We start from the raw sequence: 5,877 nt of genomic DNA, 5'->3' as shown, positions 1-5,877 counted from the left end.
GTCACAGCACTCTGTTGTGGAGCTCCACGTGTCAGAAGTGGATGGCGTGGCTGGTGAGGCTGGTGATGCTGTTCGCCCTCCGAGGAGGTCATGACTGCAGCTACAGCGGCCCCCATCCGCAAGATGTACATCTGAGGGGGTCCGCAAGGTAGGTACATGTCTCTGGACCCCGGGGTAAGTGTGCAAGTTGGTGACTTTGACTGTCAGGAGGAGGGTGGTGGAGGCCAAACTTTGTCCCAAGTGACAGAGTGGCCTCCTGCAATGGGTGAGGGTCTCCCCTCCCCCACACTTGTCAAATGGAACTTTGCAGCTGCCACAGGCTGACAGCTGCAACACATCCATTTGACCTGGGAGTGTTTCCCCCAGTGCGGGAAACAGTCCCACTTTGTTCTAAAATCCCACATATTAAAGTTAATGACCTGAAATACCGAAATAAATACTGTCAAGTGGCATCCCGCTGGCTTTAATTGCCTGCGGGATTCCCACCAGCGGGGGCTGCGCGCGCACGCCGGCGCGTCCGTGGGGAACCCGGAAGTGGGCGGGATCGAGACGGGATCCGGTCCCGCTCTGGGATTCCCCGATTTTCGGGGCCCCCCTCCGCCAAGAACGCACCCGATAGCGGGTGGTAAAATTACCCCCAATGTGTTTGATTGGAAGAGAGAGTGAGCCCAATTTGTTATATCAAGTTAATGTGAAAATACTGCTGAAAAACATTGGCTAAAACGAATAAAAAATTTTCAAAATCCCAAAAATGTACAAATGCTTGAAAAATACTGCAGCCATAATTATTGGGTATTCACTTCTATTTATTGAATAGAAATTAAAGCCAAGGGTGTTGCTGCAATGGCTCAGTGGGTTAATCTATCACCCAGTGTGGTATTGAGCCACACAGGTCAGGAAGGTCCCAAATATTCTCTGAGTTTGGCACTATGTTACAGAATCTCAGCTGGGCCAGTAACTTTACCATTGACCCAAGTGCTCCTGGGCTCGGGATGGGGAATCAGCTGATCTCAACTCGAGCGGTAGTTTTGGTACCACAATTAACATCAGTGCCCCTCCAGATTCAGGCCTAAACAGGGAAAAAAAAATCAACCACAGTTGCTGCTGCTGCTTGCCATCCAACAACCCCTGCTGCAAGTTTGGAGTGGCTGAGGATAAGATCAGGACTTATTGTTTAGCAGTCAAAGGAGCCTGAAATTAAATTTGAAAATGCCTGAGGAGAAGAAAGCAGCTCCGAAGAAGAGCGCCAAGAAAACCGTGAATAAGGCGCCAGAAAAGGGTGGCAAGAAGCAGAGAAAGTCGAGGAAGGAGAGTTACTCGAGCTATATCTAAAAAGTGATGAAGCAGGTTCACGCCAACACTGGCATCTCTTCCAAGGCCGTGGGCATCATGAACTCTTTTGTGATCAATATTCTTGAGCACATCACGGGTGAGGCTTCCCGCCTGGCCCATTACAACAAGCGCCGCACCACCAGCTCGCTGGAGATCCAGACCCGCCGTGCACCTGCTGCTGCCCGGGGAGGTGGCCAAGCAGGCCGTGTCAGAAGGGACAAAGGCAATGACCAAGGACACCAGCTCCAAGTAAAATGCCACAATGTACTAAAACAGACAAAGGAGACTGCCGACAATTATTGTCTCACCATTGTCTGAAAAATTTGCCACTTTGTTTATGTACCTGAAGGTTGTCAATATGCACAGGGCCGTAACACAGCAGAGGAAGGCAGAGAACTCTTAGAAAAAAGAAAGTAAATCTATCAATTTTTCCCTAATTGCTGAAGTATTGTAAACAAACGTTTGACTGCTTTGCTACATGTTGCAGCACAATATTGGCAGCCGGAATGAGATTATTTAGAAAGGTTTCTTGTTTGTTTCATGGCTTTCCGCCCACCTACTGAAAGTTTGTAACGACCCTCGATGTAATTATATTAACAGTAATTCCACATTGGGAAAGCTTCAGACAAACACTGGAGTCATGCCCATGTTGAGTGAATGTTAACTTCCCTCTAACTAGCTAGCTGGCTCTCTAAATTATTACAGCAAATTGAAGCAACAAAGTGAGGAGAATTGCACTCATCCATCATACATGTTCTTTCAATAGCTACTGGATTGCTTTGGACATATGGTATGCGACTGGTTCTCAAAGGCTTTGCTGCAGGGGCAAGAAGCAAAGTATGGGCCTAGAGAGCCTATAGTACTGACAGCCTGACAAGAACAAGGTGGAGCAAGCAACACTGTAACTCTGAATTTGAGAATGACATAGGTTCAACATCTTGCTCTCTTTCTATTTCTGGATGGTTCTCAATAGTACAACAACATTACCACCCGAGATAAACAGCCAACCCCTTTTTCTCAGTCAGGTTATTAACCCACTATTTTTTCCCCCGATGATTCTTACTCACAGTAGATAATACACAGTGACATTTCACCTGGGAGATGGTTTCTATATCTCGATGACAGGAATGCTGACAGCACACCAGTGCATGCAGTGCTCAATCTAATCATTGCCTCACACTGGTTTCCAAGTTAGGTATTGTGCCTGAATGCAAAGATAAAGGAAATAGTCTGCACTGATACGTAAAGTAGTGCAGCTTTTCAATAATTAACGAGTAAGCAATTTAAAAGAATAATTTTGATAGATATCACATATATGCTGTTCTTGAGAATGAGCCTTATAATTCACAAGACTTGCTATATAGTGTATTGGGAATCCCCATCCCACATGTCCCCCTCATAGACACCAGTGGAGGTTGTCATAATGATTGGTGCATTGCAAAATGACCTAATCACAGATATCTTTTTCAGTCTTCTATAATTCAAATTTTTCAAGTAACAGCTAAAAAATTCTGGCCATAAAGAGTACTGTTTCGTACACAATTCATTTTTGGTATCCTATAATTCAGCAACAATTGATGTTGGAAATGTAACACTGTACTCAAAGCCTGAGGTTTGACTCCCTCCAGAACAGGTCAAGACCCTCTATTTGTTACCAAGTTCAAAAGAAGTGCTAGGCACAGTTCGATAAAACAAAGCAGTGGAGTAGAGTTTCTTCTTGTATACGCTAGTAATATCAGCGCATTGTCAGAACCAGTGCAAAAGCTTGGGGAATTTTAAGTGAGTTACGCCCAAAACCACTAAGAAACTGACTAGTATACACCAATGAAACTGGTAAATGGTTCGGTAAAGTTTTTTTAAAGTAATTTTCGGTAATTTTAAATCGGGTTACTCACAGGTGAAGGACTGGGACACTCTCATTAAAAATTTATCGATGGTGATAATTCATTTTCAGTTGTATTAATCAAACTGCACCAGGTTACCACTCTTAAATACATCAAGGAATACTTTTTAAAGGAAAGAAAAAAAAATAAACAATTGGATTCTAATACAATGCCCGAATGTGCTGGTTCACGGAAGATTTTACGTTTGTGATTATGCAAATAAACTTTATCGGAAACTTGAAACTAACCAGTGCAATTTCAAGTGCATTTTGGGTGCAATCTGCGGAAACTCTACTCCAGTGTGTTTCGACACACAGAAAGCAGGTTACAACTCAATGCAGAGCAGCCCACAGGCTATGAAGTAAATTACTCGGATACACCATGCTTGAAGCAATCTCAACACACATAAATCAGGCCTGTTCCCCCAGGCTTTACTCTGCATACAATTAGGAGAAGCAATCAGAGTCCAATAACTATTATGTTACAGAAGCTACAAGACAGCCCTATGTTGTAGTCATACATTTTCCTACCAGTCAACTGCTAGGGGTCCAGATCCAAGCCGCCATCTCAGCAAGCCGCAGCAGCCAGTCATAGACTCTTTCCTGAATGAAGAAACCAGGAATGAAATAATTTCCTGAGTTATGAGTTTCTTCCCATTAGGCTGCATCGTATATTGTCCATCTAACTATCAGGACATCCCCTGCCAAGTTGGTTTTCCCCATGGTACCAAGGGTGATAGTATGGGGGTGTAGGAGACTGAAGATACTTTAGCGATGAGAACAATAGGATTGCTTTACCTACAGCACTATCTGTGTCTCAAACCATTAAACATATTAGCAGTTTCTTCTTAGCCATTCTGCAATATTCCATTCTTCAAATCTTGATGTTTACCGCTAAGTCTTTACAAAAGCACAAAGCGTGTGCATATTTAGTCCGGATGAAAATTCAGGACTCTGAACTCTCAATTTGGACTCGGCCTATGCTTTGAGTGTTTAAAAGCTCCCTCCTATTAAACCAAAATCTGAATACCAATGCTCCTTGTTCATGAGGTCGCTGGAACAGATCCTCACAATGTCACAGAATGGGGAATCTGCACAAAGTTTCTACTTTTAGGCTGCCTCTTATCAATGTTTGAAACAAAAATACACTGCAATAAAGGGCCTAATACACGTCTGACAGTTTTCAAGTTTTGTCCCATGTCTGTAAGTGACGTGAGGTGAGGAAGCTGTGCACGTGTTTTGTGTTGGCAGTCAGCTACTTTTGTTTTTCAGGGTATATATATATAAATATAGTTATTAAAAGAAGAGAGTTGAAAGAGATTTTTTGTTTAATTTTGAAGCATGTAGTTTCTGTTCCTTCACAGGTTACCCATAAAAGCTGGGAGCAACACAGAAAGAGAAGACCATCTGGCAGCAGTGTGTGCTAGTGTAGTGGTACTGGACTAGTTACTGGACTAGTAATCCAAAGAATGTGAATTTAAATCCTACCATGGCAGTTTGAGAATTTGAATTCAGCTTAGAAATCTGGAAACAAAAAGCTGATATCAGTGGAAGTGACCATGAAGCAGCTGGATTGTTGGAAAAACCCAACTGGTTCATTAATGTCCTTTAGGGAAAGAAAGCTGCTCTCCATACCTTGTCTATGTGACTCCAGTCCCACATCAACATTGTTGACTCTAAACTGCCACTTGAAGTGGCCCAGCAAGCCACTCAGTTGTATCAAACTGCTACCTCTGTCCAAGAAGAAGGCTTACCTCCACCTTCTCAGGGCAACTAGGGATGTGCAATAAATGCCGGCCTTGCCAGGGACGCCCACATATAAAAAAGTTTGAAATTCAAGCTGGTTGAATAACTACACCTGAGATTTCTGAATGTCAACTGTGACCAAATTTCACCAAGATATAAAAGTCAAAAATTTAAATCCAACCCAACGACCATTTTTCTATTTCTTATTGTCATTAGTAGTTCTGCCACTAAACAAGTCCTTTGTAATGAACTGTTAATGAATGACTTGTTAAATGACTTTAAAGTGACAAAGCCACTGAAGAACAGAATTACAAAGATTCATATAGATGTTCAGTCTAAAAGGGACACAATCTTTTGTTTTCGCTATTTGTCAAACACTGAGGATGCTTTTACATTATAGTTTTTCAGCTAACAAGAGATATTCGCTCTCCCTCCATAGTATCAATGCCCCGTGTTCAGGAAAACAACAGTGACATACATAGACCCACAAAAAAGTCAGACTACAGCTGTGCCGTTGGATTATTGGAGCCTGTTTCAATGAAATAAGCGCAGGGAGCTGATCCTCCAGCATTCCCACTGATACAGCAACATCACATCCCACAGTGGATGAGCAGGCAACTTTGAAAGTAAAAGGCAGAGTGGTGCACAAAATTCACTCTCCCTATACAGAAATAAAATAAAACAGCAATATAAAATCACCTTCGCGCATCAGGGCACAACATCTAAGTGTGTCACTTATGTGTGACGCTTATTGACAAAAATACTTTTGCATTTCTTAAGTAAAATCAGTCATTTTCTATTTTTCTTCTCTCCCCATAAAAATGTCATTCGGCTCTTTCATTAACATCCTTTTCATCATAAAACATTACAGCATGGAAGGAGGCCATTCAACCCATCGCACCTGCACCAGCTCTCTG

The 5,877-nt window shown here is 42.6% G+C and overlaps 1 pseudogene; it reads left to right on the top strand.

Moving 5' to 3' along the window:
* The first annotated feature begins 1,209 nt into the window (after window positions 1–1,209).
* LOC137301306 (histone H2B 1/2-like) lies at window positions 1,210–1,585 on the top strand (annotated as a pseudogene).
* The last annotated feature ends 4,292 nt before the right edge of the window (window positions 1,586–5,877 follow it).

Source organism: Heptranchias perlo, chromosome 33, assembly GCF_035084215.1.
Source record: "Heptranchias perlo isolate sHepPer1 chromosome 33, sHepPer1.hap1, whole genome shotgun sequence".
NCBI lineage: Eukaryota > Metazoa > Chordata > Chondrichthyes > Hexanchiformes > Hexanchidae > Heptranchias > Heptranchias perlo.
Note: the sequence above shows the minus strand (reverse complement) of the source record. Positions and strands in the feature narration are given on the sequence as shown.